Source organism: Anoplopoma fimbria, chromosome 11 (assembly GCF_027596085.1).
Source record: "Anoplopoma fimbria isolate UVic2021 breed Golden Eagle Sablefish chromosome 11, Afim_UVic_2022, whole genome shotgun sequence".
Taxonomy (NCBI): Eukaryota; Metazoa; Chordata; class Actinopteri; order Perciformes; family Anoplopomatidae; genus Anoplopoma; species Anoplopoma fimbria.
Genome location: NC_072459.1, coordinates 11,783,954 through 11,797,285, shown reverse-complemented (window position 1 = coordinate 11,797,285; position 13,332 = coordinate 11,783,954).

Below are 13,332 nucleotides of genomic sequence, written 5' to 3'. Positions count from 1 at the left end.
TATGGTCATGAGCTTTGGGTAGTGACAAGAGAATGCGAACGAGGATACAAGCGGACAAAAGAGAAGCTGCTCCTTCGAGGTGAAAGGGGCCAGCTGAGGTGCTTCAGGCATCTGATCAGGATGCCTCCTGGACGCCTCCCTTTGGAGGTTTTCCAGGAACGTCCAACTGGTAAAGAGGCCCCGGTGTAGACCCAAAATATTCTGGAGAGATTACATATCTCGCCTGGTTTGGTAACACCTCAGGGTTCCTCAGGAGGAGCTGGAAAGTGTTTCTGGGGAAAGGGGAGTTGTGTCTGGAACACCCTCCTAAGCCTGCTGCCCCATGGGACCTAGCCACAGATAAGCGGAAGCTAATGGATGGATGGAGTATTTCTACACAGTGGTATTACTACTTTCACATAGGTAAAATATCTGAGTACTTCTACTACTACCATTTCAGTTACAACATACTTAATTCCCTCATGGATCATGCTGTGATAACATAGAAACATTGAAACGCCCAGTGCCTTGCGAAAGCATGACCTAGAAATTATCTCATATGATTTCATAAAAAGTCACGCAATCTTATTTTGCAAAAAAGAACTCCATTTCATCAGAATGGAAGTGAGGCAGGTTCATAATAACGCAATTATCAATTTCCAGTTAATTACAGCCTCACCAATACTGAGTGATCATTATAGAGCATTATGTAAACTTTTCATCACATTGACAGTAAAAATGATCCACTTCCCCTCAGTCAAACAGTTAAAGAAAATGTAAACCTCACGATCAATTACATATATGCAACAAATATGCATCACTGATCATGAGTTTCCCGGCAGAGTTTACATCTGCTGCTTTTTTTCTCAGTGATTTGTTAACAGACGGTTAGCAGGATACTGCTTTTTCAGCACTTCCTTTGCTAGTAAATTGGACAAGTGTATTTCTAGTTAGAGGCATTTTGCAAGAGTGTACTGTACATTAATAGCATTTTTGTGCCAGGTTATAATGCAAATTCTGTGTATGTTGCAATATTATTTCCTGTTTTGAGCAATTGTTGCATTTGTTACAACAGTTCCAGTTTTTCTGTTGTTGCACTTCCCATATGGATGGATATTCATGACGACAGTAGCTTACTGTAAGTGGATGAGATGTGAGAACCGACTCAAAACATTTTTTAATGGTTACAGAGAACTCATTTGGGTGTCAAGACCAAGGAACATGAATCGTTTTTTGAGATAAGCATACAGGCAGGATGTGTGTGTGTGTGTGTGTGTGTGTGTGCAGATGGTGGGAATATTGAGACATCCCTGTTTACGGTCACTATTTGTTCTTTGTGACTCAACCTGCAGGAGCAGAAAAATCTGCTTTATTCATTTGATGGTTTTACTGGATATCTCGCTGCATAGCCTAAGACATTTACTCAGACTCCGATAAATATTTACCAATTATAGTAACAGACACATTAGGCACCTTGATAATGGTGTCCCCAGGGAGCTATTTATTAACTGTACCTCGCACCCAATCCAGGCTGGATGTTATTGTGGGTAAATACACAGTGCAACATGGTTTTGTTTGTCTAAGAAACAAGAACACTGTGAATTCATATGGCATAGTGGTAAGCCAACTGGAACAACCACCGACACCACAAGGCAAACAAGCAGAATAAAACAGAAACACAATTATGCCATTATGGTAATTGCCTAACTATAATGGCATATAATGGATGCATAAAATTATCCTTCCACTGAGGAAGATCATTTGAAATAAAAAGATATAAAGAGGGAGAGACGGAGTGTTAAATCCAAGTTTCCAAGTCCTCCAAATCTCCATATATTAAACATATGAGTCAGCCCAGTGAAAATGATTCTGCCTGCGTGTATCCTGTCCTCTTCTGACCTGTGAGCTCATTTTTCTGAGCTGTGTGTTTACTTACCATCACTGCCATGGAAATAGCATTGAGCAAAGTTAAGATATTCAACACGTATTGCTTAAGTTTCATCTGTGCTTTGTATTTCCTCTCAGTTTGTTATTGAACAATGCTTCCTCATGTAGGACCTTGCTGTTTCCAAGACTATGAGTCATAAGTGTTTTCCAAGAGAAGTTCACGTCGGAACTTTTCCTTTACTTCATTAATGCAAATACACCACTTTAAATCTATTTACATACACTCAACATTTCATAATGACACTGCTATATTTCATCTTTGATATGAGGCCCACTTTCCCCCTCCAGAACAGACCAAATTCCTAAAAGCTTACACTCAACAAGGCCCTAAAATTGTTTTAGAGAAATATCTGTCCTCTTCATGTGAATATTTCAGCAGCACAGTAAAGCTGCAAATATAGCATTCCCCCTCAGCTGTACTGTCTGTGATGGACTGGTGAGTTCACAGCCCCTGGGGGAAAAAACAAAGTCAGAGATGTTTTGAGTTGATCACACGATGAGACCTGCACCTGGCCAGCTGTATTGTTTCACATTCAAATGAAGCTCAGTTCCTACGAATGGGCCTAATATAGCCAATGGCATAAAACACTCCCTGCATCATTAAACCTTTACATTGGACCTGCACAGACACCTGGCAGGAAGAGTCTTTTTTTTATGTTTGCATCCAACAGAGCCGTTTTTAAAATGTAAATCAGTTTGAAGTGTATGTTCTGTTACCCTTTGTTATCATGCTGCTTTTTTTTTTTCTTGTTTTTTGATGAACAAAGTCAAAAAGTAAAGATTCCCTTTTCCAAAACCAAATTGAACCACGTTAGATAATGAGATAATCTTGAGCACATTGCTTGCTTTCCCCAGCTGGTAAGAACTTTCCTTTCCTCTCATGATATTTACAGAAGCGCCACAAAAAGTGCCACAGACCGGGTGTTTGTGGTGGGTGGCAACATTCTTAATAAACCCTTGCTACAGTGTAGTGTGCATAAATCCCACTTAAATTGACCCAGCACATCAGGAATCAATGTTCAGAGCAGCTTAAATTAATCAACTGCTTGTAAAGCTTAATTGGAAACTGAACCTCTTCGCCCTGTCAGTATGCTGCAAACTGACTTCAAGCAGCTAACATGAGCTGCACATTGTACCGTTTTTACTGAGATTCACAAAAGCAGATAAAACACAACACACATTTGAACCCTAACAGCAAGTGTTTGAAGCGTAAACAATTGTGCAGAAACAATCTTGAACTTTTTGCCTTATTGACATTAAAATGTATATTACTGAGCACACTTTTCATAGCAATGGAAAGCACCAGGACTGGAACCCATTTATAGTAGGGTGTTCCCACCATGAAAAGAGTAGAAAGACTGAAATGTTTCCTCTTCAGGCCAGCAGGCCCACAATGGTAGCTTTTATTGTCATGGCAGTGACGTTTGAGGTTGAGGTTTGTTGTGTTGTGAGAGTCGGCGTGCGGCGAGACATGCTTTGGAGTCGGTGTGTGGGCTGCAGGGACACAGCGAAACAGTGTACAGTATCAGATTGTTCCCTGCTCGCTGTGCTGTGTTTCCATGGAAGTGTGCAGGAGCTGCTGCACTCTGCCATGCGGTTTCCTGTGACGCAAGAGATCCATTGAGTGTCTTCAATGGACATCTCCATGGCAGCCGCTTGTTTTTCCTTGGACACCTTTCATGTCCAGACAGGAATTTTCTACTGAGAACAGAGTACAGGGGTCTTCCTACACATTTTTTCTTAGTCTTGTGTTGGATTTGAAACACAACACAGGCTTTTTTTCCCCCCTTGTCTCTTTGGATATGAAACCGGGGGGGGATTTATCTGCAGATTCCTCTATCATTGGGTAAAACTCCTGAGTTGCATGGGGATATGCCATAACAAAGTGAAAAGATACAAAAGTTTGAGCTAATGTAATTTGCAAAAAAGCATTTCTTGCCATCTTGCTTTCTTTTCCAGCAGTCTTTGTTTATTATCATTGTTTGCAGATGTACCCATCATTGGATATTGGATGACACATTCACAATGTAATCACAATGTCAATACATCCATTCATCCAGTGCATTTATGTCCCTATTCTCTAATAATATAATAAATTATATTCTGCTTTCTGTCACATTTCTAATTGTTTTGAATGTATGAATTTTATGAATCTCTGTGCAAGAAAATAACAAATACTTCCACTTGAATGAAGGATTTTTTTAAGGAGTATTTCAACTATGTGGTATTGCTCTTTCCTTTGGGTTTCTTTTTTTCTGCCAGTAATTGGCTTCACTCTTTGCTGACGCACCAACCCAGAACTCGTCGAGGGCATTCAGGGTAATTTCTGGTCACCGGATGACCTCTATTACAGGAAAGACTTGTTCACCCAACCTGACTCTCTGGTTACAGTTTTCTGTTGTCTTATCTTAAAGTTCTTGGCTAATGTGCACACACGCGCACATGTAGAGGTCACAGACACACACACACACACACACACACACACACACACACACACACACACACACACACACACACACACACACACACACACACACACACACACACACACACACACACACACACACACACACACACACACACACACACACACACACGTCATTGTATACTAAGTAAGTGGCTTGATGTATTGAATGGCTCAACTGTGTGTCAAATGATTAGACGGTTTCCAGTAAAGCTCCTGCTGCTGGCGTATGATCAACACGTGATCCGAGAATGTGGCTTTGGATGATTTTGTTGTTGTTTTTTTTATCTCAAATGGCCGAGTGTTTAGTCACAGCATGCATCTTCACATCAATTTCCACACTGAACAATCAGAAACTTTGTCAGCTGAGAGTCAAGCTTATTCGTGGAACAGAAGGAAAAACATGCATTCAAACTCCATTTTAAAATATGGCAATTTTGTGAGTTTTCACAAAAATGTTGATACTACGTCTAGTTTATTTGGCTGAAATATACCAGCTTTAGCAGGTTTCTCTCAATCCCTCAATTTGCTGCAGAAGGTTTACATTTTGCACGACATTGAAACATCAGACAAAAGCAGTGGGATAATAAGATTTCTTGCATGCATTAAAACACAATGAGTGAACCTGACACTGTTTCCATATTAATGTGCTTAACTTTACTCTCTCCTGCTTCACATCTGACTGATTCCACTAATCTAGTGATAACTCACTTTTATCATGAAGCATGAGATAAAGCGAGCTTTAATAGGAGCCTTCCACTGATATTGGACAATCATTCACATATTCCCTCTTGTTGCTTCCTGAGAGGATTTACATAACACATCGTTCACCTGATAAGAACCTGTTTTTGCAGGAGGTGGAAAATTCAATAGAATTTTTTAGGAATTCTATGTCTGTTCAATTTATAACTTCCCACCCACACACATGACTTACAGCTGTTGCTTTGAAGTCAGTAGCTTTAGGAACTGCCATATACAGAGATAATGCCATGGAGTGCCAGGAGTAAACAAGTGTTCAGTTCAAACACTAGATATAGCCTTAGGACTGAAATCCTGCAGGCATCTGCCACATGGTTTCTAAACGTCGATGTACAAGGATTTGCAACTCATCCTTTATTCTTTAGAGAACACTTGTTTTTTTGGGCTGATGAAGGCCAGGACAGCTAATTAAAATCAGGTGGGTGGAAACAAAATAAAAAAGAAGAGAATGAAATGAGATCAGACCAACTTTGCATGTTAAAGGATAAGGCTGGCATTATTCTAAATTGTTGTTACTGTCCACAATTCCAACGAAAAGACTCTGACTTCCTCATGCTGTCTATGGCACTCAGCCCAAATTCCACCAAGGTGGAATTTTTATTGTATTTTTATTGTTCTTGGGCAACATTGGGGCTCCAAGCGAGTTTGGCTTACAAGCTAATACTTGTTTGTTGGTTGAATTCATTGTTGGTTTTGGTCTTTCCAAAAAATGTCATCACCACACTACTACTACTATTTCTAATACTAGAAATAACACTAACTTTGACAGTGAATAAATTACAGCTGATTATATTAAGTTTGGTTATAATCAGCTGTATCATATCATGTTGATATGCATATCATTTATTTAATTTGGTATCTTTTGTGTGGTTTGTGGAATATGTTTGCACAAACCAACTCTGTTTCTCGTAAGTATTTCACTGGGATCTTGACATCTTTACAAATGACGCATATCTTAACACAATCAGCACAACACATTCATACACACACAAAGTGACAGAGATTACAGTGTAAATAAATCTATCTATTAATCTATAGCGTGCCCTAGCTGCATGCTTGAAAAATCAAATTCAAAGGAAATTTCTGGGGAAACACTAGTCACGTTTGTGTCTTCCAGCTTTTACTTTCTGTTTAATAGTGTTTGCCAAAACAGTATTGTTACATTCAGGAGTGTACAGAGAGTCAGTTCTTATTTTCAGATAGCAAACGATCTAAGAGTGTATTTCTGGCGAGTAAACTTACCAATACCCAGGAAAAGCCAGAGGAAGTCCCTGGGATATCCATGGAAGTACTTGAATACTTCTGAGGAAAAAAATCTTGGTTTCTCTTGCAAAAAAACAAGATTTACCAAGAAGAAGGAAGTTCCAGTATTGTTTATTTTCCTTCATGCAAAACTGCTGAGATTTCACTTCTCTTTAAACATAAGAGAAGTACTCTTATTAAAATATAATATTCCATGTGTCGTCTATGTTGACAGTTTATGGCTCTCAACTTTTACTGAATAGATGAATAGCATACTCTTCCCAAGGGCTATACTGCATTATTTGGTTCCCATGGCGAGGACAACCTGTGCTGGATGGGGACACTACCAGCATAAATGATGTCACAGTACAACCTAATCACCTCATCATGACAAAGACACACCCTGTTCCAATAAAAGACTCTATTACACACACACACGCACATAGTAGTGTGATATTACAACAAAAGAAAAAAAGATCATGCGTAGATTATGTTCGGAAGAAACGGAAAATGTATTAAAATAGAAATGTTCATGACTTGTGAGGGAAGTTCTGCTTTCATAATTCCAACAGCTTTCCCTACATACGGTACAACAGAGAGTAAAGTATCCCTGCAGCATACTCTATTGCTGCTTATGAGTTTAAATGTATGATAACCAAAGACAGTCAACAATCTGTTGATTGTTTGAAGTGTTTTCCACTCAGATAAGATGAGCAGGAAGTGAGTCAGGGTATCACCACAGCGGTGCACAGCAACAAGCTTGTTAAAGACCTCGCTATTTTTTCCTTACAATTTCTGTTCACTGTTATTTGATAGCTGGTTGCATATTTTTGTGCAGCTTGTAAATGCACTGCAGTCAATAGGTGCCCTGTGTTTTCCCATATTGTAGAGAAGGCTTTGTTGACACAGTGTTTTGAAGTATTTTGTGAAGTAATCATCTACCAGAAATACGTCATTTCACTTTGTTTCTGCCTACTGCTACGGCTTTCTGCAGCAGTGACTCAGCGGGTGTTTCCCGGCAGTGCAGGAGGACTGTAAGGGATTTCTCTTGAGCTGACATTGTTTACATTTAGTGCCTGCTGGACAATTACAAGCACTCCAACTGTAATTTTAGTTTCTGGAAATGCAGAAAAGAAAGGAAAACTATCAGCGATTTACCTGAAATGCAGGACTTCAGTAACTACATGGCTTTTATCATTGAATGAAAGCAAAACAAAGAGCCTCATGTGTTCACAGAATACTCTTTTTCCAATTCACTTTGGCACCTTCGCACTATCTTAATGAATTGTTTGTACCCAACTGTTAATCTATAATGTTGCTGACTACACAGCTCCCTGCCTAGGTGTGTGGAACCATGCTGTGACGCAGCCTAGTTGTGGCTTTATTGTGACACAGAGTAGTATATTTACATCAAGCCCATCCTCAAAAAGGACAACGAGTACTATGGATCAGATTACCATAGAAATCAAAATATTTCAAAGTGGCATGTTGGTACTTGTGTGGCTGGTTTCCCTTTTATGACTCAAAGCATTTCCACTTGACTTTGTCCTCAGCAAGCACTAAATAAACACTTGTGAAAAGAAGATATATATACAGTACCAGCCAAAAGTTTGGACACACCTTCTCATTCAATGTTTTTATTTTTTTCTACATTGTAGAATAATATTGAAGACATCCAAACTATGAAGGAACACATATGGAATTATGTGGTAAACAAACAAATGCTCAACAAACCAGAATATGTTTTAGATTTTAGATTTTTCAAAGTAGTTGAATGAGAAGGTGTGTCCAAACTTTTGACTGGTACTGTACATGTACACTCAGTGTCCACTTTATTAGGTTTGATTTGATTGACACTTTCAGAGAGGTTTTAATTGAACTATATGTTTATATTTAAGCTGTAGTTTGCAGCGGTGTTTAGCTGGACTGCGTTATATTGAGAGGTGTTACCATTTACATTATGAGGGGTGAAGAATATTAGAAACACATTTCATTTTAGAATGCAGTCCATTACAGCATAACCACCTCAACCTCAGTAATAAATACATAGATGAATAAAGGTTAACATTATAAGCTTCTTATAGGAAGGTGACCTTATAAGGTGACCAGGGAGGATATATTACACTCATTGTGAATATGGCATATAGTAATGATGACCAGTTGGCAGTGTGGAGCAACTGCAGTCATTACTGAAATAACATGTAGCTTAATCCAAAGATTATAACTGGGTCCATCCCTGTAGGGTAGTTACGAAAAGGTGCAATGGAAGACGATCTTTATATGTAAGATATGCATGGTATACTGTTTTTAAAACACGGTGTCTTCAGCTTCCAGAAACCGTTAACAAACTAGGGTTGTCCTCAACCAAAGAAACTATTTTTATATTTTTACGGCTAACACTCATTTGATATTGTTGACTAATGGATTAGTTGATTTAATCAACATATCTGTAAAACTGAGTTTGTCCACAAAGAAGCTTCACTTTAAATCTTTGGAATAAAACATTCAGCATGAAAGAAGCTTAAAAAAATGTCTATCCAACTAAAGAAACGACTGATTAGTCGACCACTCAATGAAGAGGGGGCAGCCCTAAAACCAACTGTAGCCCATGTTGTGTAGCTATCTGTTAGTGTTAAGTATTTCAACAATTATACTGATGCCTGCATAACTATTTGAGAAAGTTGTGTTCATAAAAATCAGGGATAACTTTTTCGTCTGTCTATAATAACATGTTTGGAATCGCTTGAAATTCCCAGCTATCAAAAGCACCTAAACTCACCATAACTCAAAACAGACAGCGTCCGCAATTAACAGGGACACGGTGCAGTCAGACTTCTCATTTTACAGTCACACACTGAAACAATTCTATGTTATCGACAAAATAACTCAACAACACATGTGTTATGAATGCCAAAAACGGCAGACTTAAGTTACTCACCGGTCCACGGTCGGGGAGGAGTCTGTCAGCAGCCATCTTTGACGAGGCTATTTAGAGCTGAGCGGCGCTTCGCATGGAAAGTGCGCGGGTGGCGACCCCAAAAAGTTGTAGGAAAGTTGGAGGCATGGTCCCGTTCATTCATTTGAAAGTAACTTGGTTGTGCATGAAGCAAAATAATTCATAAATAATAAAAAAAATTACCCTTTATTTTACTGCCATTTGCATTTATGGGCCTACAGAACCGCCTCAAAGCTCTTGGCCCAGCCTCGTTCTCGGGCTCTTTCACATGAACTGAGAAATAAAAGTAACTCTGGATTCGGCTATTAGTGCATTCTACAACTTTTAGGACCTAATGATTTAAATAAGTGTTCATACTAGGAAGTTGATTTGCCTCAAAAAACAATTACAAAAAAGTATTTTTGGGGCCCAAGGCATCACATGACAGACCCTGAACTATTTATTCCATGGACTAGGGTTTAAGAGGGTGATGTAAAATAAAACATAAGCACAATCCTAGTATTTTTGTGTTCTTTGTCTATTGCTTTCCAGAAATCTGGTATCTTTAAAATATGCCATAAGACTAAAATAGGCACGGCCATTTTGAGAACTGCCAGAAAAGCTCATGCACAAATCCATCAATGGTTTCTAATTTTGTAGCATTGCCTCATATTTATTCCAGCTTCATCTGTTGTTTGTCTTCTGTGTTTTGGAAATCCCCCCCCATTTGAAGCAAAGCAGAGCAGTGATATAACACAAAGAGCTGCTGAAGTGGCAGAGCAGAGGATTCCCGTTCAAAGAATACCGCAAAGATGTTACTGCAGATTTATAGTATTACAGCCAGGCAGAGTGGAGCCCAGGGAAGTGGAGTGCTAACAGTAAATCGGGAGGCCTGGAGGTGGAACGGGAGGAGCGTGCCCGGAGTCTCAGTGGGTGGGAACTTGCGGGCCATGGTGACTCACTGCTGCTCACTGGTTGGCTCTCGTATCTGGCATCTGGAGCTCATTGACAATGACTCCATGGAAACCAACAGTTATGGAATTGTAAACAGACTGAGGGACTGGAATGACTGGCAGGAACCAGGCTTTAGCTGTTTCTCCACCAAACGCTCAAGAGCCACAACAGCGCTGCCAGCATACGCACATGTTTAGGTCAAAGGGAGCAAATCAGGTACACATACTCAGGTACACAGACTCTGTGGGTACACATACCCACAGAGTCACAAACAGACAAAGGCCTTTCCCCTCGCAGAGTATGTGTATAATATGCAACTTGCCGAAGCATTCATGATTCATCGAGGCCTTTTTTTTCAGATATAAAAGATTTAGAGTTATTTTGCCACTGTAAAAAGGGGATAAAGCATAATCATAAATGCTTACAATAACTTAAATTTATTGCAAATTGCGCACTTGGTCAGGTTCCTGTCAGAATGTTGTTTTAGAATATTTGAGAAGGGAAAAATAAAAGATAATATGCCCCTTATATTGCAGAAGGCTGTGCTTTATTTTGTTAAATTGAACTGGATTTTACTGGGTGGCCTGCAGTAAGTTGTAAAGCTTCTGTAACCCTCCTCAGTTTTTAAGTAATAAACACTGAAAAAATGGACGAATTTCTAGACATTAAAGCAGCAGTTCCCTGGGGAACTATAATTTCAAACTTTTTCAGTAGTTGCTCCCAGAACTACAAGCAACTTCATATAAAACTTCCTAAATAACTAGTTTTTATCAGTGACACATTGTGTGAGAAAACTGTGGAGCTGGAATTTAAAAAGCCTACTTACAAGATAATTTCCGTTGCTGATGATAAGACAACATTAGCTCTAGATGCTAATGCTAGAAACTATGCCACAAATGAGAGAGAATAACAGACAGGGCTTTTTAAAAACTGCCAGGAGTAGAAGTTCTTCCTAATTTCCCCCCTCAACTTCAGCTCCCATGAGTCTTTGACAAATAGTCAAACCTTCTGGGAGCAGATGCAAAAGATGTCAGCTCAGCCTAGCAAAAAACCTACGTCTATGTAAATCTCCCAATCTTATATTTGGAATCAGAATGTATCTGGAACCGTTTTGAATATAAATAGTTATCAGACTAAATTATCTGACCATTTACCAACACTTCTGTCTTTGTTTGGGTTATTTTTAACCATGCTTCCTGGTAAATACATGGTCAAGTTCAGTTCAGCGGTCCTATGAGCATAGGGAGGAATATATAAATAGGATTACAAAAAATATCTTAGTGAGTGGGACTACTTACTTTCCACAAGTAGAGTTTATTCAATTTGTGCGAGAATAATGTTTTGGTTTCTCATCTTTATGTAGTGTTTGCCAATTGTTGCAGTGTACACAATTATTTGTGACGTCTAGCTGTAGTTACTGGAGTCCACAAAAAAACAGTTCCTGTTTGTAATGCGACCAAGAGGCTGACGTGAATGGATTTTCCCCATCGTGGTATTTGATCATTAATTGTTTATCATAAACCCACCATGACATCAGGCACTTCATTTTGCTAAACTAAGTCTGGTGAAAGTTTGGGAAACTGTACTCAGGGACCTATTTTCTTGGAAAATTGTCTAATCTGTATACTGTCATGGTTTCCATTTTTACAACCATTATACTGACAAAAAACTAAAATACTAAAGTAACTTGATATTATGAATGTGGCAGATAAAAAAGATACGGGCTGACAAGCTGTATAATTAATGATTTACAGAAACACTCTTTCAGGTCACAGAATGCACAATCAATTTATTTTTAGCATTGTAGCAAAAAAGGTGACACATTCAAATGTGATAAAGTTACCTTGCTGACATAATACACTCTCTATTCAAGTAATACTGATGTATTTTATGAAAAAGTTTCCACTTTCCATCAAACGGTCTTTAACTAAGTGCTACTAAGATAATGGAAAAATAAATACAGAATAAAGTACTTTGTTATCATTCCGGCATCAGTTCTGTGTTTTGTGCCAACTGTGTGACAGGTGGAGAAAGCTCCCACACAAAACCTGATGTGGGAGCTGTAATGGTTTCAGAAACGACTGTGTAGCTACGGTGACAAATATATGGCTTGTGTGAGCAGCGCTCTGACTCTGCACTGCTTGTTCTCTAGAATCACATGACAAAGGAGTACCAGAGAATTTCTCCTGAACAGCGCAGCAAGTCTGAGTTCTTTAAATAGGCTGACACTAAAGAGCAGACCGGTTGCAGCTGTTTTTTAAAGTTTTATAGCCTGTCATGCCTGGATGATTTTAAAAAGGTTATTGGTATTTTTAAAAACCTCATAATTTACAATAGAGTTGACAGACAGATGTTCCAAGCCACATATCGTGCAATAACCTGTACAGCTTGTGTTTTTGTGGCATATATCTCCCTTTGGGGTTGTGTTCACATGTAGCCCAGGCTTGGGAATCAAGAGTGATCAAGAGATTTTAAATTTCTCAGCAGTTTTGCAGCAGCCTGCACCCATTTGTTATTATATCACACAAATGTATGTGTTCTCTCCTTGAAGTGATTAATTGTGTTTCCAAACTCCTCTGATTGTTTAGTTCTAAGTAATTAAAGGGGAAAGATTTCATGTTTTACAAGGAAAGCAAAGAATATTTCGAAATGGCCGTTCTCTGGAAGATTAAGTGCATCTTTTAAAAGGGCCTTTGTATTTATGTAGACCATGTTGGGTGATATCAAGACACTACTGACAAAAAATGATTATTCTTTCCTGGACCACTCATAGTGCACAAATCACCTCAGAGACCCCTTATCTCTCTGAAACCTCTTCACTGAGCCCCTTTGGCTGAGAGGAAACAATAAAGTGCAGTGGAAGCAGGTAGAGCAGGAGCTGATTCCCGTAATTATGTTGGATACGGAGGTTATTGCAGATTCCCGTTCATCCATCATTTTAGCGGTTTGCCGTAAACGTGCATGTGTTCCTGGCTGTAGTCGCTCTTAATGTCATGTACAGTGAAGACATGAGGGATCTGTGCTTACACAGGATCGCAATAAAGAAGCCACA